Source organism: Tachysurus fulvidraco, chromosome 13 (genome assembly GCF_022655615.1).
Source record: "Tachysurus fulvidraco isolate hzauxx_2018 chromosome 13, HZAU_PFXX_2.0, whole genome shotgun sequence".
Lineage (NCBI taxonomy): Eukaryota > Metazoa > Chordata > Actinopteri > Siluriformes > Bagridae > Tachysurus > Tachysurus fulvidraco.
The window spans coordinates 9,484,966-9,512,647 of NC_062530.1; the positions used below are offsets into that span (position 1 = coordinate 9,484,966).

Sequence of the window (27,682 nt, forward strand, 5' to 3'; positions counted from 1 at the left end):
CTGAATCTTCATGTTTGGGTATCCAGTGCCATGGGGTGTCTTTGTCGAGCAAGCACCGCAGTGGCTCGCAAACAGTAGACAAGTGAGGCATGAATTTGGCTAAATAATTAGCAAAGCCGATGAGACGCTGTACACCTTTAGCATCTGTAGGATTGGGCATGTCCATGATAGCCCTCACCTTGTCTGGGTCAGGCTTCAAGCCCGTGGATGAAAGGATATGACCATGGAACTTCACTTTGTTTACTTTAAATTGCAACTTTTTTAAGCTAAGTCGTAGCTTGACCTCTCTGCAACACTCCAACAGGGCCTGAAGCTTGTGATCATGATCATTTTCAGCTTGCTGGTCCGTGTCACCGCAACCAACGACAAGAATATCATCTGCGATGGGCTCAATGCCCTTTAGACCTGCTAACAGTTCATGCTGCTTCCGTTGATAGACCTCAGGTGCCACTGAGACACCAAATGGTAGCCACCTTTTCCTGCCCCATGGGGTCCAGAATGTGGTCATGAAGCTGCTCTCTTGGTCGAGCTTGCACTGTAAGAAAGCATGTTTGGCATAAACCAACGTGAAGATCCTTGCTTTAGGCAATTTGTATAAAACATCCTCCAGGGTTGGCATGATATAATGAGAGCGTTTCAGAGCTTTGTTCAGAAACTTTGGGTCTAAGCAAATTCTCAGCTTGTCTGGTTGTTTTACTATCACCATGTTGCTGATCCAATCTGTTGGCTCTGTAACATCAGTAATATGACCCTCAGCCTGATATGCGTCCAGTTGGGCTTTGACTGCTGCTTTCATAGCAATTGGGACATTTCGTGGGGCACACTGTATCGGTGCAACACTGGGATCCAGCTCAAAATAGACCTCACCAGGCAGTGATTCCACAGGCAAGTTGAACACATCACTGTATTTATCAATTAACTGTTCCTTAGTCAGAGGCTCAGACCGTTCATATCCAATTTTGAGCACGTCATCTGGTATTGTGATCTGCATCAGGCCTAGCTGTTCACAAGTTGAGCCTGAGAGAAGTGGATTTTGACTTGATTCTACTATCTCAAAAGACAGCTGATATTTCTTTCCTTTGACCACACATTCTGTATCAAAAACGCCCATGGAATCCAGCGACTCGCCTGAGTACAGCCGTAGTTTGGCGCTACTAGGGCGGAGTGGTGTGTGTGGAGCGACCTTTACTTTGTCCCTGTAGCTCATCACATTGCATGTTGCTCCTGAATCTAACTGACAACGCAGTGACTTACCATGTAATTGCAGAGAAACAAACCATTTCTTTCCTTTCATATGCACCGTGCTAATGGACTCAATTACGTAAATATCATCATCACTGTCCCCAACCGGCTCCTTAGAATGTTCAATGCAGTGAAGCTTCCCCTCTATAGATCTGCTTTTACTTTTAAGGCATACTTTAGCAAAGTGATTGTCAGTTCCACAAAGTCTACATGTTTTGCCATATGCCGGACAGTAATCCCGGCCTCTCGAATGCACATTCCCACAGTATCGGCATGTCTTGCTTGTGTCTGAGAGTCTTGGTGAATTACTCTGCATCCGCTGGTTAGGCCTGAATGGTTTCCTAGCAACAGTGTGAACCATTTCGGCTACAGTAGGCATACCTGCTGCGTCCATCGCTCTCATATGCATAGCGGTCTGTTCAGCTGTGCGACACATCTCAATGGCTGTGAGCAACGTTAAATTTTTTTCACTTAACAACCTGCGTCTGGTTCCTTCATTTATAATGCCCAGTACAATTTTGTCACGAATCATTTCATCCTTTAATCCACCATAATCACAAGTCGTTGCTTTTTCTCTCAATCTGGTCACAAAATTGTCTATGGATTCCCCTTCCTCCTGTTTACAACAGCCGAACACGTACCTCTCATAAATGACATTTCTGGCAGGTTTGAAGTATGCTTTCAATGCATCTAGGATGGTTTTAATGTCTCTTTGTTGTTCATCTGTGAGATTCAGATTGTGCCGGTAAACATGCTTGCATTCAGATCCCATCACACTTCTTAATGTAGCAGCTTGTACTTCCCTGGTCTTTTCAACCAGGCCCGTGACCAGCGCATAATCCTCGAACTCGGCTCTGAATAAGTCCCAATTGGCGCTCCAGTCTCCGTTCATGTTCATCGGTAATGGCGGAGGTATATTAGCCGGTGCGCCGCTGTACGGGCGAAGCGCAACCGCAGCATTATCAGCGTCCATAATCGCTAAACTTCTTAGGTCGGAATCAGCAAACACAGCGTAAACTTAAGAAAACGCGCTAGGCATCTTCTGACACCATGTTTATGCAGCAGTATAAGCATGAAATAAAAGGCAGACACGAGAGTGTAATTCAGCAAAATGTGTATTCACAACAAAACAGCAAGTTAGCCGCGAAGCCAAGGCATGAGCAATCGACTGTCGATCGCATGATCCATTACATACTGTAACAAAGACAACACAAAGATGAGAATTCCGGAATAAACAGGGAGACAATTAGACAGGACAGACACGTGAATACAAATCGTGAACAAAAACACGGGAGAAGACAGGAGACAACTGCCAGAACAGACAATTAAATCCCTTTCCAAGAAACACTGGGCAGAAGGTAGCACTAAGCCTGGATGTACAGGTAATTCACCAGTTATTGCTCTTAAATCCAAGGAATAATTGAGAAAATCTTCCTAAATTATGTATTTTTCAATTATCTGTGGAATGTTATCCATGTGGAAATCTGTGCAAATTGTTTTTGTTCATGTAATTCAGTTTCAAAGCTCTTTATTTTAGTGTGGCATATAAAATGTTACTATGGTGTTCAAAATGTTACTTGCTTTATAAGTATGAAGCATGGCCCATCCTGAAATTCAGTAAAACAGATGAAGGAAAAACATTTCTTTGACCTTTTGCACCAAAATATTTGATAATGATAAATGCTACTTTTATTTTTAAAAATGTACAATTATAACTTTTTTGCTAGTGTCCAGAGATGTACAATGTACAGAGACAATGAAATGGAGTAAAAAATATAAATATGACAAATACAGTAAGTTAAAGTAATTATTTTAGTCATTAAGTGCAAGATTGCAGATATCAGTAGCAGTTGTAAACTGTAACAGTTGAACTCTCCAAATGTACATTGTAAGTATGGAAGAGGAGTGTGAAGAATGTGCAGTGTGTGAGTTAGCATATTAACACAGAGTTCAGAAGGGTGACAGCTGAGGGCTGGTGCAAAAAGCAAGCTATAGCGCTTCCCCAGAAAGAATTGCATTAACACGCAAGACAAGAACGCAACAAATAATAATAACACACATACAAGGGCAAGTATTTATAAAGCATCACATTTTGCATAACTGAGCAACCTGAGCCTCTGCCAGCACCCCCTCTGGAGGCCTGGCAGAGAACTGTTTCAGAAGTTCCCCACATAAACCCCCTCCATGGCCCCCAACATGCCCAAAATGGAAAAGAGGAAAATAGGAATGCAACCCAACAGTAAGGGGAAAGGGGGCAATGGAATGGCATTTCCCAAGGAGGAAACAAAGGGAACTTCAACCCAAACAGTCACCTACAAAGTTTATAGCCAGGTTACAGAGCCAAGCCAGGTCCGTAGATTCGCCAAAACAAGCCACATGGCCTCCTTGGCTGAGTCTGGGAACAAATCAATGTAATTCACAAGCAGGGAAGGGAGGAAGCATTTTCCAATTGGTTGCCTTGGCTGACAAGACAATGGCGACACGCTTCCAGCAGGAAAACAAAATAATAAAGGCCTCACTCTCCTCCAAACAGGGTGCTAAACTGGAGCTGTGTACCCAGCTGGAACAGGAGTGGAGAGGGGACCCTTGGAAATTGGGGTTGGGAAGTCCTCCATAGAAGAGAAACACCACATAGAATGTCTCACCGGACATCCTTACAATGTTCCTTGTGCGATAGTCAGTCCCAAAGTCAATCATGAACTGAAAAACTACCTGGGTAATCCTGCTGGGTCTGTAGAAAAGTAATTAATTTATCATTATTTCACTTTTCTTACGGGAAGCATCGCACCCAGACCCAGATGCAGTATACAACTTAACACATTTATTAACAAGATACATGCAATAACATGACCGTACATAACAAAGTAATTACATCAACATGAACAACAAGAATGTGATGCATATGAATTATGAACAAAGACTGATACACAAGGGGAGGTATTTAAAAGGCACTACATTAGAATTGTCCCAGAAGTTCCTGACAGACATACTGAACCCAGGGTGTGTTGTCTTGTTTATCAACTTGATCAGCTGTAGTGAAAGTGTTAACTAGAATAGAATAGAATAGAATAGAATAGAATAGAATAGAATAGAATAGAATAGATCTTTCTTGTCACTTGTTTACAAACAAGAAAGACTATTTTGTAGCTCACAGGGATTAGCAATGTAAATATAAAAATCCAAACATAAAACAAAAAAGATATTTTAACTTATAAAATATTAAAAGTTAATATTTTAAACATTTGTGTAAAACAAGTTATATATTTCGTGTAAAACAAGAAGCTGTGACTGCTGAATAGCATCCAGACATAGGCATTAGGATCATCCTCTCAAAACATTTAATTATGGTTGGGTGAACTCCATTGTGATATACTGTAGGGTTATTGTTGTTTATCCAAGTTTCTGTGAAAATTTGAATGTTGCAGCCTGCAAGCTTTTCTGTGTTATCCACAGACTTTCTTGATTCTATTTACCAGGAATTATATATATATATATATATATATATATATATATATATATATATATATATATATATATATATATATATATATATATATATATATATATATATATATAACAGGCAGTTACTATTGGACTGCCTAAACAATTCAAGTCTGGTGTCCTGGTTATCTCTGGCAATTGTTGGGTGAATACAGGCAATACTAAAAGACATATGACTTTGGAGAGAATTTAAGCAACTGCAAGAAAACTGTGTAAGTTCTACTTAAAAAAGAAGCTCCTCAAATTCTGTAACCCTGCAAAGAGACCAGAAAACCTGTTTTCTCCTGGGTTTTTACAAATGTACACAGACCAGGACTTTCTCAAAATGAGTACTGTAATATTTCTGTGTGCTGTAAAATATTAACCAGAATATGTCCTCTGTGAGCAAGAAAAATATCTAAGCTGCTATTAGACCATTATGTTTCTATAGTGTACAATATTCCTGTACATCATTTCAGTGTCATTTTATGAGTTCTGATCATTAATATGTTTTATGAATATATGTACCTTACAGCATGGTTTTCAGTAGGTATGTTTCTCTTGGCATTATCTATAAAATGAAAAACTTTCAACTTAACAACAAAATACGTTATCCTTAATGTATTTGCTTAGCCAAGACATAATTGTTGCACATACTAGAACTGTATTTTTTACATGATAAGCATAGAGATAAAGAATTTTTGAGAAAACACATTTTTGGTTAAACTGTCATGTTCTCATTAAATTGATACATACAGTTTCATGGTCTTGGCAACTGCAAGAAAACTTCGTGAGATTTTGGCTTACTGTCAGTGTTAGGTTTTGAATGTTCTGCCTGACTCATCTGGGTTTCCTTTGGATACTTTGGATTCCTCCCAGTGAAAATCTACACTAAAAGTAAATTAGTGAGCAAACATGTGTGAGCTAGATGTGTGCTGACATTGTGCACTGTTACTTTGGTAGGCTTCAAAACCACTGTGACCCTGACCAGGATAAAGAGGTTACTGAAAATAAATAAAAGAAAAAATCTTCAGTCCTGTGCTTGGATTAGATTCTCCTTGTGAGGATGTCTGTGTGTGTGTGTCTGTGTGTCTGTGTGTGTGTGTGTGTGTGTAAATAAATGTAAACCTGGTTAAATGGAAAAAAACCCCATTGTGTATTTGGGGCAGAAGAAGGGAGGGCACCTGACTAAAATTTCTCACCTGGGGAATCAGTCAGGGGTGAAATGAGTTCTGCTCCTGTAGCCTGTTTTAAGCGGATGAGAATTCCAGCCATATCGCTGCTTGAATGAAATACAGCATTTTGCAGCTGGACCAGATTCTGAGCAGATACCGAGTCGCTGCAAACCAAATCAGAATTAGAAAGATAAGAAAATGTTTCCTATTTTTTTTAGTTTTACAGTTTACCTTCCCCTAAATTTATTATTAAAAAAGGTTCAGTATGGGACCTGTAAGGGTTTTCCATGGTGAATCTAAAAGACTTTATTTTGCCAGACTGCATTAAGTACATGATGTTACCCTAAGTTACCATATTTAATATACAGTGCATTCTGACAATGGATCATGTTTCAACACACTATGCATGTATACTTTTTATAAACTTTGTCTATGATACCACATAATCTACTGCAGGGGTATCAAACTCAAATTCACTGTGGGCCAAAATATAAAACTGAGATAAAGTCACGGGCCAAACTGAATATTTATTGAAAAATTAACTGCAACTGATATGTAATGTTCAACCTTTTTCATATGGAAACAAACTTTAGTTTTGCTTAAACACAGGGTTTGGAAAAAGCAGAGCTTGATATTACAAACAGATAAGAAATTAAATTTGAAATAAAAGACACATCAGTGGTGTTCATTTCTCAAACTTTGACCATACACTTTTTGACAAACTCTCCCTCATTAAAGGGCCTCTGCTGTCTCTGCTGTCACAATAAAGCTAACCTTTACAGCAGCTTCACTTTTTGATTTTGCTTTCATGAACATACAGTAGTCTCCCGGGAAACCAGAGTTTTTTTCATCTCCTCCACCTTCTGGAGCTTCTGCTTTACGTCCAGGTCCTTATACTTCTCATAATGTTTCGTTTCATAGTGTCTTGTTATGTTATATTCTTTTGTTACAGACATGTTAGCTCCGCACACAAGACAAACAGGTCTGTCCTTTATATTTGTGAATATATGCTGCATATATGCGTATATATATTGCATATATGCGTATATATATGCCACATATAGGCAAAAGTGAGGTGCATATATGCATATACAGGCCTCCTATTGCTTCACATATATCCACATATAAGCCCTATACATACTAGATATGTCTTCTATATATCTAATGGCAGGATCATTTTGTAGCTCATATCTCATTTTGGCAACTGTGGATCCATACTAATGCTTTTCTTGTGTCTTATTTCCATAACGTTATTTATACTGGCAAGCTCAGATCGACCGCTACAGCGTCGCGTAGTTGATGACGTTATCCGCATGCAGCCCAGCGCGCTGCGTAGTTGATGACCACTTCTGGCAAGATGGTGGGCTGAACACATGTGCTCTCACTAAGCAGCTTAGTTATCTCCCGTTTTCTAACTTTAGATTAATTTAATTCTCAATTACACCTACCAAGAGTGATATTTAAGTTTTGTGTTACTGTCACGGGCCTCCAAAATGCGAAAATCTCTACAGACAACTCACCCAAGGATTGTTATTCCTCCGGCTCAGCGCGTGGCTCAAACTTCAGCTTCAGAAATGGAAACAGAGACTGATCCATTAGAAAAACGACGTGATTCCTCTCATTTTACACCCACTAAAACACTCGCGTCGAAAAAGCTAAAATATCAAGAAGACGACATCACTAACGCTACTCTGCTGCAAGCCATTACTTCCCTGACTGCTCGCTTCGACTCACAAGACGAAAAGCTAGAAGAAATGACGAACCAAATGTGAAGCAACAGCATAATGATAGCGGAGATCTCCAAAGCTGTCGAATTTAACTCTGGCGAAATTAAAGAATGCAAAAAAAAGTGCAACGAGATGAGCAAATCGGTCCTGAAAATAACTGCTGCACAGAACGACCTGGAAAACAGAACGTCAGATCTTGAACGATATAAGAGAAGATGGAATCTCCGGATCAACGGCATGACGGAAAAGTCTGATGAGGATGCCCGCAGCGAGGTGATTGGCCTGATTGCTGAAATTTCTCCGCACTTGATAGAGAAATTGGACGATATTGTTGACACAGTGCACCGGATCGGTAAGAAGGAGCCAGGAAGACCAAGACAGGTGATCGTACAATTCACAATGCGAAAATACAGGGACGAAATATGGAAATCAACGAAAAACTCTTCTATCTGCCTAAACCGTGGTCAGATTTGTGGAAGACTTCACAAGGGAGGACCGAAACGCCCGTGCGGTTTTGTGGCCTCTGATTTCTCAAGCGCGTAAAGAAGGAAAAAAAGCGTACTACAGAGGTCCATTTGGTTATATAGAAGGAATTCGCATTGACCCAACAAAACCCTGCATTTGAACTCTCTTATGGGTAGGATGGTGTGAGAGATGATAATTTGGAGAAATACTAGGTTGCGAGGTATGTACTCGGTTAGTTGTCACCCAGTTAGTACATATCTGTTTTGAGTTGGCAATCAGTGTTTGTTTGTTTTCTACTTTTATAAGTGTTTTTTATGTTTCCAGTTAAGTTACCGTTTTCATTACTTTCTTTAAATGTTCGGGGCATTCAAAACAAGGTCAAAAGAAAGGCTATGTTTTTATTTTGTAAAGGAACTGGTTCGCATTGTATTTTTTTTACAAGAGACACAGTCTACTGTTGCTGATGCTGCTTTTTGGTCGAGTCAATGGGGAGATAAAGTGTTACTAAGCCACGGATCCTCCCATTCTGCAGGAACTGCGATCTTATTTAACAACTGTCCAGGGAAAGTTATCTCTGTCAAAACTGATTCTAATGGACATTGGGTTGCAATTGTGGTGGATATTGAATCCGTCTTTTTTATTTTGATTAATATTTCTGGTTATAATAATGTAAAACAAAATCAGCAGTTTTTTGCTGATGTTTCTTGTTTAGTTCGTGATTTCAAGAAGTTATTCCCAACAGATAATATTGTTATAGGTGGAGACTTCAATGTTACACCAGATGAAAGTCTTGACAGACATCCACCTAAAAGTAGTACCCCTCAACTTAACTCTATGATTACAAATTTTTGCAATAATCTTAAAGTATTGGATGTATGGAGACATCATAACCCTAACACCAAACAGTTTTCTTGGTTTAGATCCAATGTCTCTAGCAAATCGAGGATCGACTATTGGTTAATTTCAGATAATTTGTTACATTTTGTTAAGCATTGCATTATTTCACCAGCACCCCTAACAGATCACTGTGCTATTACCTTGAATGTTACGCCAACACGTAAAATTTTACATAGTAAGGGATATTGGAAGTTTAATTCTGATTTGCTTGTAAATTTTGTACTAAGCTAAAAGATTTAATTAGGGAAATTGAAAATAGTAATGACTTCAGTTCTCATAAAGCCAGGTGGGAATTCCTTAAATTTAAAATTTGTGAATTTTCTATAAACTATAGTAAAATGCTTGCCAAAATAAGAAGACAAAATGAACACACAATTATATCTGAAATTAATAAGTACTGCAGTAAAATTTCTCTGAGTAGCTCAGAGAAAAGTTACTTTATTTCTCTTCAAACACAACTGGATAACTTGTACATTAAAAAAGCTAAAGTGGATAAAGTGGGAGAGAAGAGGGAGAGAAGAGCACGTCCTATTTTTGTAGGTTAGAAAGAAGACGGCAATCCAAAAACAGTATTGTTTCCCTAATGGTTAATGATGTTGAAAATACTGATCCTAAAATAATAAGCAAAGAAATACATAATTTCTATAGTGACTTGTATTTGTCTAATTTTTCTCCAAAAGAGTGCGATGACTTTTTTGGAAAAATTATAAATTGTATTCCTAAGATTGTCAATGACCTATCTTTGGAGATCTTTGTGATGCACAATTATGTATGGAAGAACTCGATTTAGCTGTACAGAAACTCAAATCAAACAAATCGCCTGGTCCTGACGGCCTTACAGAAAATTTTTATAAATTTTTTTGGAATGATTTGAAAATGTTACTGTTTAATGCCCTTACTGAATCTATTGAAGATGGATCATTGGGCCCCACAATGAGTCAAGGCTTGATTACACTAATCCCCAAACCAGATAAAGATCATAGATTTTTAGATAATCTCCGCCCAATCACTTTACTTAACAGTGACTATAAAATTTTCACACATGTCTTTGTCAATCGATTGAAAGAAGGACTTAATGGAGTAGTTAATGAGGTTCAATCGGGATTTCTTAAAGAAAGATCCATTCACAATAATGTAAGGCTAGTAATGGATATGGTAGAATACAATCACTTGATAGAGGATGATGGATATATTCTTTTCTTAGACTTTAAGAAAGCCTTTGACACGTTAGAACATAGGTTTTTATTTAAAGCTTTAGAAAGCTTTGGTTTTGGTGAGCACTTTGTCAATATTATAACAATGATCTATAAAGGTATGAACAGTTCTGTTTCTCTTCCTTATGGTACATCACAGAGATTTCCTGTTAGTTGTGGAATATCTAGGTATTACAGTTACCATTACCAAAGACCAGAAATTAAGTACGAAAGAAAATTTTGATAATAACTTGCAAAAAGCAAACCGAATATTAAATTGCTGGTTACAAAGAGACATTTCCATTTTTGGCCGAATTTTGCTAACGAAGACTGAATATTTATCAAGACTGATTTATCCCGCTCCTTCTTTGGCTCCTCCCTCAAATTTCATTAAAATATGTTCCCAAAAAATGTATAATTTCATTTGGAAGCACAAAGCCCATTATATAAAAAGGCAGACACTACAAAATCCTATGAACAAGGTGGTTTGAATGTAATAGAATTTGAAAACATGAATATTTTGTTAAAACTTAAATGGTTAAACATTTTTCTATGTAAAGAAGATAGTTTTTGGTTTACAGTTCCATCAGCTTTGTTTCAAGAATTTGGTGGAATTCAGTTTTTTCTCAAATGTAATTTTTATTTATCCAAACTCCCAGTGAAACTATCAACATTCCACCAACAAATACTCTTATTTTGGAAATTGGCACATACACACAATTTTACACCTCATAATGCTTTAATTTGGAACAACAAATATATATTGCACAAGAACAGGTCTTTATGCTATAGGAATTGGTTAAACAGGAATATATGGTCAGTGAGAGATCTAATGGGTGAACAGGGTAACATTTTAGACTATAATGCTTTTACTTTGAAACATGGCTTTGCCTGTCACCTGAAAGAGTTTTTCATTGTTGTTAATGCAATACCTTCTGGAATAAAAATGCTAATGAGATGCCATCTTTCTTATACTGAAGTTAAACCTGTTCTTCCAGCATTATATATTGGAGATATGCAATTTAAAAGTGATAGTTGTTCTAATAAATATATAAGATAGGTCATTTTAAAAACCTGTTACCCCTGTCAAATTAAAAGAAACAAAATAGATCATATGTTTGAGAAGAATACTGTGATTTATCTTAGAACAGCTTATTTAAAATTTCCTGTTCCTCCTAAAGCTAAAGAAATACACTTCAAAATCTTAAATGAGATTTATCCTTCTTACAAATTCCTAAATCAGAAATTTAATATAGAAATTGTCCCCTGTTCCTTTTGTGAAAGCCATTCTGAAGACACGGATCATATCTTTCTCTTATGCAATTTCTCCAAACTCTTCTGGACATCAGTTCAGGACAGGAAAAAAGGTGGTTGTTGATAGTTTTGTATTTTCTTTACATCATATTTTATTTGGAGTACCTAAAGACTGTTGAGCTAATTCTTTTTTGCTAAATAACATTGTAATATTAGCAAAATATTTTATTCATAAATGTAGGTTCTTTAATTCCCCCCACTACTTATTATATTCAAAAATGACTTAAAAATTTTTTCAAAAGCCCTCAGTAAGATGAAAGGTCAGAGTGCTATGAAGCTGCTTTACTTATTGACATCATTCAATTTATTGTGATACTGCCTCTAATATTTACCTTTATTTAATTTTTTTCTCTTTTCTTTTACTCACTATTTAAGTTCATGTAAATATATATAATTTCAGATTTCCATATATTTATTTTCTTTATTTTTTCTAAACAATTTATTAGTTATATTGTGTTGAGCCTGTAACATTTATCTACAATGTGAATGTATATTTGACTTTGTTGTTTATATACTTTTGTATTCAATGAAAAACAACATATTGCTTTAGTCCAATAATGTTAGATTTGGTAAACATGATTAGACAAACGTTTGCAGTTCATGATAACATTAAAATTTTATTGCACCAGAACTTGAAAAAACTCTCCAAATTAAACTGATCGAGATGGAGAAAGATGGCACACAATGGCAAATAAAACGTCCTCACATCCCAAACTCGAAGTACAGTGAGCAGCTAGGGGCCGACTGAGAAGGCTTCAAAGAAAAAGGTAACTGACTTGGTTATCTCTCTCTCTCTTGTTTCTTAATGTGTAGGCATGTGTGTAGATTTGTAATTGTGTCATCTATGATGATTTTATGTGCTTTGTTGACAAGATGTATATTCAAGGTGGTGTAAAATAAGTTAATAAGAGTTGAGCTAATCAGTTTGTTTCTCTCTCTCAAGGTTGACAATAAAAAGGGAGGGGCTTCCAAATACAAGCACCAGGAGGAGGGTCATGACAGACTTTCAAAGACTAAGGTACTCTACCAGTCTGCATCCTGTGTGTGTTGTTACAGTACATTACAATACATTCATGATGAGTAAGATTTTTATGGGGGATAAGGGAATCTTATTTGTATAGTGTTTTTATAAGAAACAAGTCCTGATGAAACCTGTAGTGTAATAATAATAATGTCTTATTATTTTGTCTTCTCTAGATGCTACGTTGAAGTGGCCGGCAGCCAGCCGAAGCTCATGGAGCTGAGAAGAGCAAAAAGATATTTTTTTTTTCTGTTCAGTTTTTTGTCTTGTTTTTGTTCTTGTACTATTTGATTGTTCTTGTAAATACATAATGTACAGTACATTTCTATATTTTGGACTTTTATTTATGGCGCTTAGCAGGTTTTTTTCTTATTTTTGTTCTTGTACTATATTTTTTGTTTTGTACTATTTGATTGATCTGAAGTAAATAAATAATGTACATTTCTACATTTTGGACTTTTATTTATGTTGCCTAGCAGCTATGGATTTTACTTTTACTATTATATAGGTGAACATATAGGTGCATAATATACGTGCATATATGTACCTATATAGGTATATGTATGCATGCATATGTGTGCATATATGCGCGCATATATGTACATGTATGCGTGCATATATGCGCGCATATATGTACATGTATGCGCGCATATATGTACATGTATGTGCGCATATATGCGCGCATATATGTACATATAATATAGGGAAATGGCCAATTTTATATATGTCACATATATCAAAACCTATATTGAAACATATATGTTTATATAGGTTCTTTCCATATGCATATTTGGTATGACCTGAGGCCAAATATAATTACGACTGAGTTTGACACCCCTGATCTACTGAGACAACTTCACACATTTATGGTTTATACACACAATATTAATATTATGGGTTCTTAAACGCATTGCCCCCCTTTTGCAGCTTTTTCGCCTACATGACCTACCCAACAAAAAGTGGTACAGCTCCCACATACTTTGACACACAGGGGAGAGCCTGGTCTCTAGTTTCAGAAACAAGTTTCAGATTGATTCTAGGCCTTACTGGCACAAAGTTACAGGGGTTTGAATGCAGGTTTTCATTTCCGCCTGGGTTGTTTACCTGATAAACTGATTAATCTTATTTTTCTGGAACATGTTAGGGACCAAATAACAACTGAGAGTCATAGCCACATGTCTTGGCTTTCAACAAAAAAAAAATTAAAGTCAAAAGACCCAAAAATGGCTTCAATAAAAATATTTTTCTACGGCCATGGTCGTCTGGTGCAGCGTTTTTGTGTACTTGTTTACTACTATATAACTTTGAAATAAAAGGCTGCAGGCTCAGTCTGACAAGCCATAAACAAGCATAGGCTCTCTATCACTCTGGTGTGAAAACAGGCCTGTAACTTGACACCCTGAGCTGTGAGAGGGACAAAAGGTCAGGGATTACGCATCCAGTTCATGCAGACACAGTCAAAGAATGTAAGGCATGTCGCATACCGTTGGAATCGTCTGCTTATTGGCTAAACGGCTGTATAGGTCCCGGTCCATTTCATTGCTATTGGAAGGAGTAATTGTCAGTCAAAGGCGGGTTCCCAAAAAATGAGGTCATGCCACCATTGGCTTCCCAGCCGTCTATCTCTGCCATACAAGCACCGATTGGCTCAAATGAAGGCTTATTTGATTCGTTAGGACCTGGGCTATAAATATGACGTAGGCTTTGAATTTTTGAATATACCAATTAGGAGTTAGAGCGGCAAAACGAGATGATGGCGCACTTCTGTTTCCAGTTTTCAGAACACTAACGGAATATTTGCGGCGCGACCAGAGCGTTTTGGATTAAAAGGCTTACAGATTTCAATTCCTTGGACCTGTGTGGATTTTTGTGGATTATTTGTGTTGGAATATATTACCCCAGTGAAGAAAGAGACGCGTCTAAATGTAAGGGAAAAACCGGTCTAGCGCCACCTAGGTCAGTTTTGTCCGAAATTTTTTTCTAATTGTATGAAGGCTGTGAATCATATTGTGCTTTGTGTGTGGGCTTAAAAAATTATTGAGAGTATAAACTTTACTAGGTAAATAGGTTTTTTCGTGTTTTTGGAGGATTTGATGCTTTAAAGTTGAATTGAAGCTTGTTTCTGGGTCATCCCCTTGTGGTCACTTCTACTTCCGTGCCGTGCACGGCACAGCGACCCGTAAGAGGTTTATGGGTTAAGATATGAGATGAAGATATGTTGTTTGCATACCTTGCATACCATGTTTACATACAAGCATGTAAACATAAAACTGTGTCTTTGAACTGTGTGAAATAGTGAATAGATTCTTTGAGGGTAGCATTTTTATGTTTTTCATCTGTTCACTTGCATTTCCTGCCCTTACCTTAAAAAAATGCCAGTTAATGAACTGGCTACCTTAAAGTTCCTCTTTTCATAACTGAATATGTGTGTGCAAGCTATCCAGAGTGTTTTCCCACCTCCTACTTAGAAATGCCTGAATACTTTGTGTTACCACTTTATGCATACTATAATACAGTTTTACTCGAACATCTAATGGAAAATTAAAAAAAAAAATGTATGGTTAAAATGTAAGTAAACTATTTTGAAAATGTTTTAAATTTATTTGTGTTGAATTTAGTTTCCCTCCAGTAGATTAGTAGATTTAAGGCTGTAATTTTTAGACACATTTCTTATAACATTTTTTATACAACTTAATGTACTTAATGTATATCTTCTTCATATGCCAACCCAAGCAAAATATGCCTTAAAAATGACCTGTTTTTCTAAACTTTATAGCATTCATTAATTTCCACAAAGTCTCATAAACAAGTTTGTAGTGATAAGATATAGATTAAAAAATATTAAAGTAACATTGTCTGTCGATCAGTAATGATAATACATTAGATGCCTGTTGTTCTCATCTATAAATATCTCTTATCTATAAATTGCATTGCCTAAAACCTCAAATATCAACTTACACATTTTGTTATTAGACCTATATAAATTCTCTGCATTGTTTTATATTAATGCCTATGAATGTGTTATAATGGCATTATGTAGATACCCTATAAATAGTGTTACCACTTAATATGGCAATCATTCATAAAATTCTATCGATACAAAAGTCTGAATCATGTTAACAAAAATATTGCAAAAATTGATATGACAATTAAGTATACTTTATGTACAGTATGTTAATGAATAAAATATATTCAGTAGTACTTCCTTAAAGTATAATGTATTCAATTATAATTGAAAATATTTCTTTAAATTATCAATTTTGTAAAATACAGAAAAGTACATTTAGATTTACTTCTATTAAATGAAAATATTATTTTAAGTAATTGTAATATTCTTTACAAAGCTAAAGAATACTATTTATGCACTCTGCATGTCGCATTTTTAATGGGTAAGGTATGTAAACTATCTCTATATATAAAAAATGGACAAACAAACAAATCAGAAAACGAGGGGAATGACACGGTGAAATTCAAACCTTAATCATCTCAATAACCAAACTACAACTCTAAATATGGGTGGTAATTGAGAACTGCATGAGCTCAAGTCCTGCTGGGCTAACATGGACTCACTTCACTGATTCTGTCATCTACTCTCTCTCTAGATGCTTGGCTGAGTAAGATGAATGCTCCCAGTCTCTACACATTACTTCCATCTCACAAAATCCTGGTTGGCACTTTCAGAGAAAGAGAGAGTTTATCAGTGTATTTACCTTCGCCTGTTTATTGCATTTGCTAGAGAATTGTTATCCTAGTAGACAGTTAGCCTTGATTCTTGATATTATCCTATACTCAACTATTTAAAAGCAAGACAAGTTTAATTTACCAGTTTTTTGTTTCTATACCGTATAAGTATTTACATTAATTTACATTTGTTAGCCCAAATATAGATTGGTTAACTAAAATATAAACTGCATAATTAAGACATAATATGTAACAATCATAATATGCTTTTATTTTATACAAAAGACAAAAGAAAATAGACAAAGAAAATAAACCATTAGACTAATTCAACTGATCTGCGCCAAACAACAACTCAAACAAAAAAATATAAACAAAAATGTTGTACTATGAATGTGTAATGAGTCTGTCTGTGTTTTCCCTGCTGTTAATTGTTGACCCCACCCACCTATTTTGCCTCCATCTTGTGATTGGTTCTTGTCCCCTATATCTACTCTGTTTGTTCATTTCCCTGTTGTGAGTCGTTGTTGGTGTAGTGTGTTCTCGGTCTCGGTTCCTGTTCCGTCTCGGTTCCTGTTCCGCTCAGTGTTCTGCTCTGTTTTGCCTGCTTATCTGTTGTTTGTTTCTTGTTTTTTGTCATTAAATCTCAGACTGCATTTGGATCCTCATTCGCCTCTTTGCCTCACCGTGTCTAATCGTGACAGAACGACTCACCAAATGGATCCAGCAGAAATCCTGTTTTGTCTACGTCAGTTTTCAACAGAACCAGCCGGACCGACCGGGTCGACGGAACCAGCCGGGTCGACAGAACCAGCCGAACCGACCGGGTTGCCGGATCCAGCCGGGACAACGGAACCAGCCAAACCGACCGGGTCGACGGAACCAGCCAAACCAGCCGGGTCGACCGAAATGACTGAGTCGGAGAACGCCGTCGAAATGGTTACACCCAAACTCCCTGAACTCTCTGCCTGGCCTGAACCTACCAATGTTCCTGTGGTATTTGTCCTGTGTTTTGTTTCACTAGATTTGCCAGGCCTTCTACCTCCTGTCTCTGCTTACAGGCTCAGAGCATCCCCAGCACCGCCCTGGTCTCCGGTCCCGCTCTGGTCTCTGGCGCCGCCTCCAGCACCATTCTGGCCGCCAACTCCATTATGGTCCCTGGCTCGACCCGTGGCACCACCCTGGCTCCCAGTCCAGTCCTGGTCTATGACTCTGCCCCCAGCACCACCCAGGCCACCAACTCCGCTTTGGTCCCTGGCTTGACCTGCGGCACCACCCTGGTCTTCGGTCCTGCTCTGGTCTCTGGCTCCGCCTCTAGCACCACCCTGGCCGCCAACTCCGCTTTAGTCCCTGGCTCTACCTGCAGCACCACCCTGGTCTCGGTCCTGCTCTGGTCTCTAGCTCCGCCTCCAGCACCACCCTGGTCTCCGGTCCTGCTCTGGAGGGGGGGGTTTCTGTAATGAGTCTGTGTTTTCCCTTGTTTCTGTCTGCTGTCATTCCCTGCTGTTAATTGTTGACCCACCCACCCATTTGTTACCATGGACATTAACTGCACTCATTCTCTTCCCCAGGTGTTTTGTCTTAGTCTGTCATTGCCTCCGTCTTGTGATTGGTTCTTGTCCCCTATATCTACTGTTTGTTCATTTCCCTGTTGTGAGTCGTTGTTGGTGTAGTGTGTTGTCTGTTTATGTTCCCTGTTCTGCTCTGTTTTGCCTGCTTATCTGTTGTTTGTTTCTTGTATTTTTGTCATTAAATCTCAGACTGCATTTGGATCCTCATTCGCCTCTTTGCCTCACCGTGTCTAATCATGACAGAGTGATTATGAATATAGAATGCACATGATTGCAAATGAACTACAACAATTAATAAAAATAATTTAAAAAATGATGAATATTGAATCTTTTAAAAATCAGACATATCTATAGCATAAGACAAACACACCATGAGCTTTATCAAAGGTTCCAGAGCTTATGTTAATGTGCTCAGAGTTATAGAGTTGCAGGAAATGGCACATTGAGATGATTACATCAAGACCTAGTAAAAGAAATTTAAAAAAAATCTGTTAAATATTATTTAATTATGCCAAATACTAACAATATTTTTAATATAACTGCTGTAGCCACAATAAACAAAGTCTATTCCTTTTATTACAATATGGGGTGGTTTCCCAGAAAGGGATTAAATAAAGTCAGAGCTAACCTAATTCTTCTTAAATTAATTCAGAATTTTTTATTTTTTTTTAAAAGGCTTTTTGAGACACTACTAAAGTTGAGATTAATAGTTGTAGACTAAAAAGTTACAGAATAAGCTAAATTAGGACTAACAGTCTACTCTTTGTGAAGCCTGATTATATTAATGACTAGTGCATAGTGATAACTTGAGGACACTTCAAAAACCAGGGATGGAATCATAAAACACGTTAGCGTTGTGTGGAACTGGAGTAAATCGAATTTCTGTGAATTTGAAAAACATTTTTTGAAACAAATTGTGTCAACCACCCAATTATTGAGAAGACACAGCATGATCCATCAACAGAAAGCAAGAAAAAGAATGCCTGGAGTAAAATTTGCACTGAATTTTACTCAAATGAAAAAGTAAGCCAAAGGACAGTGCAGCAACTTCAGGAAAGTGTATTTATTAGGTTTGGCCACTTTTACTAATCAGTCCTTAAAGTTTGTTTTGTGTAGCACACACAGTAGGACCTAAACATATCTGTAAATCAGAAATGAAAGAAACCATATAATAATTACTAACATATTTTCTAAATTGTCATCTGATCCTCTGGAAAAACATAAAAATTCAAATAAAGAAGACAAATGCTGCTGCTCATAGGGAGCATTTCAAGACTGGTGGTGGACCCCAGGAAAGACCAGAGACAGATGACATGGGAGACTTGTTGAGTGTCCTCATTGATAGCCAGCAATCCCTGGAAGGTATCCCAGATGATGACATTATGGACAGTTCAGGTGGGGCACCTGTCCAATCCTCATTTGGTAGGCAACATGTGCCATCCTCAGAATTCAGTGAATATGTAATGCTGTCCATCATCTCCTATATTCCCAAAACAAAAATAAGCAAAGAACTCAACTCAACACAAGTATTGTTCTCTGATGCATCATCAATACAATGTTTTTCAGATGACCACATAAGCTTGGACGGCCTGAGAGAGGGTACATGTCAGCCCACTACATCTGAGGCAGCCAGGAGGGAAGATGGTGTCGCTAATCTGGGCCGAACGACCAAGAGAAAGACCATACACAAGACACTGGCCATGGACTATCGTGAGCACAAATTAAAGTATTTAAAAAAAGAACATGAAATAAAAATCAAAATCCTTCATATTGAGTTGGCTATGAAGGAGGAGGAGAGAAACATGAAGCAGCAACAAATGCTGTCCAGTTCTGGGTTCTGAAATTTCCTTTGCTTAAATAAAAATAATCTTGAAACCAATACAGGCCAATTGTTGTCTTCGTTCATTGTCTTTGTGAAAAATGCTGCAAAGCAAAAACATCTCTGCAGTCTAGTCCATATCTGTCTTCGTTGGCTTCAACAATGGGAATATCTAGGTCACTGTCATCTTCTATTTCAGGATCTGGCCAGCCATGTTTAATGTAATTGTGAAGCACTGCTGCAGCAATTATCACAATACAGAATCTTCTTGGTTCAAAGTGCAGTGTGCTTCTGAGACACTGGAAACGACTCTTCCACACACCAAACATGCGCTCCACTATACCTCTAGTGTGGATGTGAGCTTGGTTGTACCTCTGTTGCTCTGGTGTGACTGCATGAAGATAGGGGGTGAACACTATGTTGTCCTACTTCCAAATGAGCATACAAAGAGGAGTTTTGGAAAATCCTTGAGTCATGAGTTGCACCTTTCCAACGTGCAACAATGTTTTAGAACTGCATAGTTGGAGTGCAAACACCTTGCATATTTATTGAGAACCAGTTTTTACGATTCCTGTACTCTTCAGCATCTGGTGTAGAGGGATGCTTTATGGGAATATGACACCCACCAATACAGCCAATGACTCCAGGGAAATTGCCATATTCATGGAACTGCACCTTGTAGATGGCTTGGGTAGCAGCATCAGGGAACTTGATGTAGTCATCTTTTAGTTTACATATAGCATTGCAGACTTTGTGGACTATTTTACACACTGTTGGTTCATTCACACCACACAAATATCCTGTTTCATGATGGAATGTTCCACATGCCAAAAACCTCAAGGTAATCAGAATTTGTAGAGAAGAAGGGATAGGCCTTCCCCTTAAAGGGTGAAATGAAAGCCCTGGTTCAAGCAAAATAATTATGTCAGCTACTGTACATTTTGTTTGTACATACGACAACGGTCACAAAAGTTCATCAAACTCATTCAGTGGGTTGCTCCTGTCAATAAGTCCACTAACAATATGTCCACTTTTTTTCCTCCACTACTCTCTCTACACACATGATTATGCATACCACCACCTATTTTCTATTGTCAAGTTTGAGACAATGGTCATATAATCATCTACAGCTACATGTATGATCAGGCTTCATATTTTGCTGAGGTGAAGAAACATATCTTGTTGCCAGGCCAACAGTCTCTCCTTGAATGTCAACAAAATGAAATAAATAATTTTGCACTTCAGAAAGAGACAGCAGTGGAACTACACTCCAGACATGATTAGCAGCACACACGTGAAGAAAGTGAGTAACTTCAGGTAACTTACAATAAACATATTTCAGGACCTGACCACATATGTATGTAGGACCTGAGCACATTCCCAGGGAAGGGAACTAGATGCTGCATCAGTGCTGATGCTTCTGTGAGGAAGTTGTGTCTGAAGCTCTGTGTACACACACCAATTTAATGGCTCGGGAAGAACACATGATGAAGTGATTATATGCCAGCAAGTCCATATAATGGCATCTACGTCACATTACTCCAGCTTTTATTTGTTTGAAGGAAGCAGGAGAGGACGCCCAGTGTGTGGTCAGTGATGCACCATCTAGTTCCCTTCTCAATGTGGTCGATGTAGGAGAGAGTTTCCAGGCATCGCCACCTGCGTGGAGGTGGCCTGCAGCCTGAAGCCAGAAAGCGATCGTCTAGCTTAGAATGGATGACACTAACTTCCTCTTCAGGCCAGGCAATTTAGACACAGCGTATTTCACCACCTTGAGGAGCTCCTCGATCACCACTAATTACATCAGCAGATCAGAGGGGGAAAGCCTTTCCCCACCCACATTGAGCTTCTCAGAGCCCAACACGGAAAGCAGCATGCACTCGTACGAGTAGGGAAACATCGCATTGGGAACTCCCAAAACCAAAACCAAGCAAACGGAGTCAGGGGAGTGGGCAAGAAAAAAGGAAAGACCAATCTCTTGCTCTGCTTCTGCTCACTCAACCAGTGAACCCCATGATCAAAGCCACCATGCCTCCTCGGCAGAAGCGGAACCCGAACCACAAGGTAAACATAAAGAAAAACATAAAGAACCCCACCCACCCTGGTAACTGGCTCTTCAGGTTGTTGAAATCTGGCAAATAAAATATAGTAATCATACAACAACCAACCTGCATGATGGTGTGCTGAAAATACTTCATGGCCATGGCTTGATTACTGCCATGTAATTTATGCTGGTGACCAGAAGAGTGGATGCTGAAAGCGACGCTCGAGGAAGTGGAAGCACGGTAAGCGGGCGGGTGTCAGTGCTAAGCTAACATCTGACTAAAACAGACTAGACGGTGAGAGATTAGAAACTTATTCAAATTCAAAATTTATTTGTATAGCGTTTTTAACAATTGACATTGTCTCAAATAAAAATTTGCATGCTTTCCCTGTGCCTCGGGGGTTCCTCCGGGTACTCCGGTTTCCTCCCAAAGTCCAAAGACATGGTAGGTTGATTGGCATCTCTGGAAAATTGTCTGTAGTGTGTGAATGAGAGTGTGTGTGCCCTGTGATGGGTTGGCGCTCCGTCCAGGGTGTATCCTACCTTGATGCCCGATGCCCGGCTCCCCGTGACCCGAGACGTTCGGATAAGCGGATGAATGAATGAATGAATGAATTTATTCCCAATAAGCAAGTCTGAGGTGACTCAGGTGACAGTGGCAAGGGAAAACTCCCTTGAATTGTAAAGGAAGAAACCTTGAGAAGAACCAGACTCAAGGGGGAACCCATCCTCATTTGGGTGACACTGGAGGGTGTGATTATAAATATACAGTCTGACAAATGTTGTATTGATGAGGAGGTTTTTGTCCTCAAAGACCACATGGAGTTGACATCTCCTCGAAGTATGTAAGAATATTTCCTCAAGCAGAGTCCAACTGGAATTGGTACATCTCTAGATACCAGGGTTGGCCACATCTCAGTGGAGGTCTAAAATCTTCCTGGCACGGAAAACAATTGGAGCTGGTATACTTTCTGAATATCACGGGATGAGTAGAAAGTGAGAAGCAGTGGAGAGGAATTAGCGTAGCTGCTGTTCATAATATCAACAAGCATTAGATGATAATGTGCATTTGGTCAGATGTATTAGAGCACAAGATTATGGAATGTATTATGTGCGCGCCTGACTAATGAGATAAGTTTTTATACATTTAAACTTGGAACGTGTGTCTGAGCCCCGAACACTTTCAGGAAGACTATTCCAAAGTTTGGGGGTAAATACAAAAATGCTCTACCGCCTTTTGGAGAATTTAATATTCTGGGAACTACCAGGGAAGTCCTGAGTTTTCTAATCTCAGAGAGCGTGAAGGATTGTAACGTGTAAGAGGTCTAGTTAGATACATGGGAGCTAAACCATTAAGAAGAGACTTGTCCGTAAGTAGCAGCAGTTTGTAGTCAATTCTATACTTAACAGGTAGCCAGTGTAGTGATGATAAAATTCTGGTTATATAATCATATTTTCTTGCCCTCTTAAGAACACTGCTAGCTGCATTTTAAACTAACTGTACCATATTTATTAAAGATACAGGACAATTACCTAGTAATGCATTACAATAGGCCAGTCTAGAGGTCAAGAATGCATGAACTAGCTTCTCAGCATCAGATAATTATAGGATCTTTCTTAACTTGGCAATGTTTCTAAGCTGTAAGAAGGCTGTTTTTGTAATATGGGTGATATGATTTTCAAAGGTCAAGTTGCTGTCTAATATAACACCTAGGTCTTTCAATGTTCCCTCTAAATGAAAGTGGAAGAGAGCAGATAATTCTGCTTTTTGGAAGTAATATTTCTGTTTTATCAGAGTTTAACAACAGTAAATTTCAGGTCATCCAATCTTTTATCTCTTTAACACACTTATTTAATTTAGACAATTTAGCTGGTTTTGATGAGCTATATAACTGGTTATATAACAGTGGAAACAAATCCCATGCCTCCTAATGATGTTCCCTAAGGGAAGTGTATATAATGAGAAAATCAGAGGCCCTAGAACTGATCCTTGAGGGACCCCATAATTAACTGGCAGTAATCTGGAGGATTCACCATTTAACTCTGAAAAATATTATTGATCAGACAGGTAGGATCTAAACCAACCTAAAGCCTGTCCCTGAATACCTATGTAATTTTGTAAGCTATCTAGGAGAATAGTGTGATCTATAGTGACAAATGCAGCACTAAGGTCAAGTAGAACTAATAGTGACATGTGGTTTTGGTACTAAGAAGAAGCAATTTGGAACTTTATCAAGTGCAGATTCTGTGCTGCGCTGCTAACCTGACTGAAGCTGGATTCAATGAAATTAGTGGACTACTTTTAGGAAGATTCTTTCATTCTTGATGCATAAAATTTCTGTTGCATAGGTTTCTAAATTGTTGGTACCCTTCGGTCAATGAAAGAAAAACCTCACAATAGTCACAGAAAACTTTAATCTGACAAAAGTAATAATAAATAATGTCTATGAATGTTAACCAATTAAAGTGAGACATTGCTTTTAAACCATGCTTCAACGAAATTATTTAAAAAAAATAAACTCATGGAACAGGCCTAGACAAAAATTATGGTACTCCTAACTTAATATTTTGTTGCACAACCTCTTGAGGCAATCACTGCAATCAGATGATTCCTGTAACTGTCAATAAGACTTCTGCACCTCTCAGCAGGTATTTTGGCCCACTCCCCATGAGAAAACTGCTCCAGTTTTTTCCGGTTTGAAGAGTGTCTTTTCCAGACAGCATGTTTCAGCTCCTTCCAAAGATGCTCAATAGGATTGAGGTCAGGGCTCATAGAAGGCCACTTTAGAATAATCCAATGTTTTCCTCTTAGCCATTCTTGGGTGTTTTTAGCTGTGTGTTTTGGGTCATTGTCCTGTTGCAAGACCCATGACCTGCGACTGAGACCAAGCTTTCTGACACTGGCCAGCACATTTCTCTCTAGAATCCTTTGATAGTCTTCAGATTTCATTGTACCCTGCACAGATTCAAGACACCCTGTGGCAGATGCAGCAAAGCAGCCCCAGAACATAACAGAGCCTCCTCCATGTTTCACAGTAAGGACAGTGTTCTTTTCTTGATATGCTTCATTTTTCCGTCTGTGAACAAAGAGCCGATTTGCCTTGGTCAAAAGTTCCATTTGTGTCTCATCTGTCCATAGGACATAGGCTTTGTGGCTTGTCAACATGTAGTTTGGCATATTCCAGTCTAGCTTTTTTTATGATTTGTCTTCAACAACGGTGTCCTCCTTGGTCGTCTGCATCCTTGGATGGTGCAATGTGACACTGCTGTTCCTTGAGCATGAAGTTCACCTTAGATCTCTTTAGAAGTTTTTCTGGACTCTTTTGTTACCATTCGGATTATCTGTCTCTTTCATTTGTCATCAATTTTCCTCCTGCGGCCACATCCAGGGAGGTTGGCTACAGTCCCATGGATCTTAAATTTCTGAATAATATGTGCAACTGTAGTCACAGGAACATCTAGCTGTTTGGAGATGGTCTTATAGCCTTTACCTGTATCATGCTTGTCTATAATTTTCTTTCTAATCTCCTGAGACAACTCTTTCCTTCACTTCCTCTAGTCCATGTTGAGTGTGGTACACACCATGTCACCAGACAACACAGTGACTACGTGGAGCCCTATATATAGGCCCACTGACTGATTACAAGATTGTAGACACCAGTGGACACACCTTGAATTAATATGTCCCTTTGGTCACATTATTTTCAGTCTTTTCTAAGGGTACCATCATTTTTGTCTAGGCCTGTTCCATGAGTTTATTTTTTTAAATAATTCAGTTGAAGCATGGTATTACGTGCGCGAAAATCAATGTCTGACTTTCATTGGTTAACATTCATAGAATTTTTATTTATGACTTTTGTCAGATTTAATTTTTTTCTGTGACCATTGTGAGTTTTTCTTGCATTGACCGAAGGGTACCAACAATTTTGTCCACGTGTGTAACTCATAAATAACGGGTAGCCTTTGATCAACCCTTAAAAAACTTAAAAGGTATTTGTTTCAGTATTCATTAACACTAAATTAAAACAGCTTCAGTATTTTTATTTTAATATTAGTGTTTTATTTCAAAACAGTAAACACTAAGTTCTAACTGTAAAAGTAGAGGTCTTTAGTATGAGGTTAAAACAGTGAATCAGAACTAGAATTAGTCACCTACTTTGTTAAAAAAAAAAAAGAATTGATGAAGAATCTGGAGAAAAAATATGTGTACATTTTTTGAGTAGCTTAGGCTACTTCCACCTCAAAGGATGTTTTATCTGGTGCTCCATCCCCACAGTTACACACACACACAAACACACACACACACACAAACACACACACACACACACACACACACACACACTCAATAACAACATATAATCCACTGTTGATCATTCTGTTCTGCCTCACTGTCCCAGGGATTTTATAGTCACACAATTGTAACATAGAATTGCAAACCCCAAAGATTAATGATGTCCCATAAAATCTAATATGGTCTAAACCAGTAAACAGTTAAAAAACAACATATAATAAACAAATGAATTAAAAAATGCTAATAAAAACATAACAGTTATTGAGGTTTTTTCTCTTTTTATTTACATTACATGTAGTGACATTTTTTTTACTTTTTAGATTGAATTTTAAACTATTAAAATTAAGTTTAATATAATATTTAAATGCTTATTTAGGGAAAAAATAACCAAGGCAAGAAACACTGGGAACCGAGAACATAAAATGCAGTAACATGGAAACTGGAACAGCCACAAACAAGAGACAACAAAGAAAGAGGCAAGGACTCAGCAAAAAACAATAAATAAGATGAAAAAAGTTTTTAACTTTTCTGCATACATTTTAATAATTAGGAATGTGTTCATAATCAATCAATTAAATTCAAACTCATGTTAAATACAAATTAATTTATACCTTGTATAAAGTGCCTGATTAAACACAAATAAATGTAGCTTTAACCTCCTAAGACCCGAGCTTTGGCTTGGCCTTGCATTTTAGATGCAGTGATGTCCACGTATGTGGACACCAGGTCGTAGGAGGTTAAAGATGTTTGCTGTGGAATTTTTCTTATTGTTCTGTTTCTGTGTTTTGTTTTCCATGTTCCTATTGTGACCAGCCCTTTGTCATTTTTCCTATTAAACCCATTTTTATGAACTGTACGCGCGGCAGTAATGGCAAGTCAAGGCGAGAGCAAGAAGAGTTTCTCAAAATGGAAATATGCTCATTATTTCACTTTAGTTGAGCATAAAGACAAAAACCTTTTAGTTAAATGTAAGCTGTGTCTTTCTGGTTCAAAGGTCCTATCCATTAATGGGAACATTAAAGAACATTTTTTAAAAAAGTATCTAAAATTTTACTTTTAACAGTAATGCATTACTTTTTGGTGTAAGTAATAAACAAAGTAATTGAGTTACTTTTTGAATGAAGTAACTAGTAACTGTAACTAGTTACTATTTCTTAGTAACTAGCACAACACTGGCAATGAATGAGGTGTTTAAACATCTGTAAGAAAAAAATGCGTTGTGTAAAAATAAGACGATGATGTTGAAGATCTTAATAAAGAACAAGAAGTTTATTCCAGCATAGCAGTGACAAAATACATGGCGTACTTTGGGTTCGTCGGAGTCGGTCAGAACCCAGAGCAAATCCTGCTCACGCATTTTATACTGTTTTCCTCTTTGTAGTTTAAATGAGATTCTACTTTGAAGGTGTATTGAGCGCAAGATCTGAGTGTCTCCCAAATGGCTGGGTCACACCTTGTTATTTAGCCAGATGTCTTTAAATGTTAATCACGGTTACGTATACCTTGTCTTGTTATTGTTACAATTGTTATCAGTCAAATAGTTCCTTTAAATGGTAATCACGGTCACTGCGGTCACGCAGACCTTGGCTTGGTATTGTTACAGTTATCAACCAAATGGTCACTTTAAATGGTAATCGCAATCACATAAACCCTTTGTTCATGGTGATCCTTGATGTCCTTCTGCCGTTCCCATATTTATAAATGAATCAGGTTTATACGTTTAGAGTCCTAAACTTTTTACCTTATGATACTTGAACCTTTTTAG

General features: G+C 37.9%; 1 long non-coding RNA gene across 1 annotated transcript; it reads left to right on the forward strand.

Annotated features, from left to right (window-relative positions):
* Positions 1-2,473: 2,473 nt before the first annotated feature.
* LOC113646672 lies at positions 2,474-12,868 on the forward strand. Its single transcript, XR_003441497.2, has 4 exons — positions 2,474-2,624; positions 12,123-12,260; positions 12,437-12,511; positions 12,691-12,868. It is a non-coding gene; the product is annotated as an uncharacterized LOC113646672 (long non-coding RNA).
* The last annotated feature ends 14,814 nt before the right edge of the window (positions 12,869-27,682 follow it).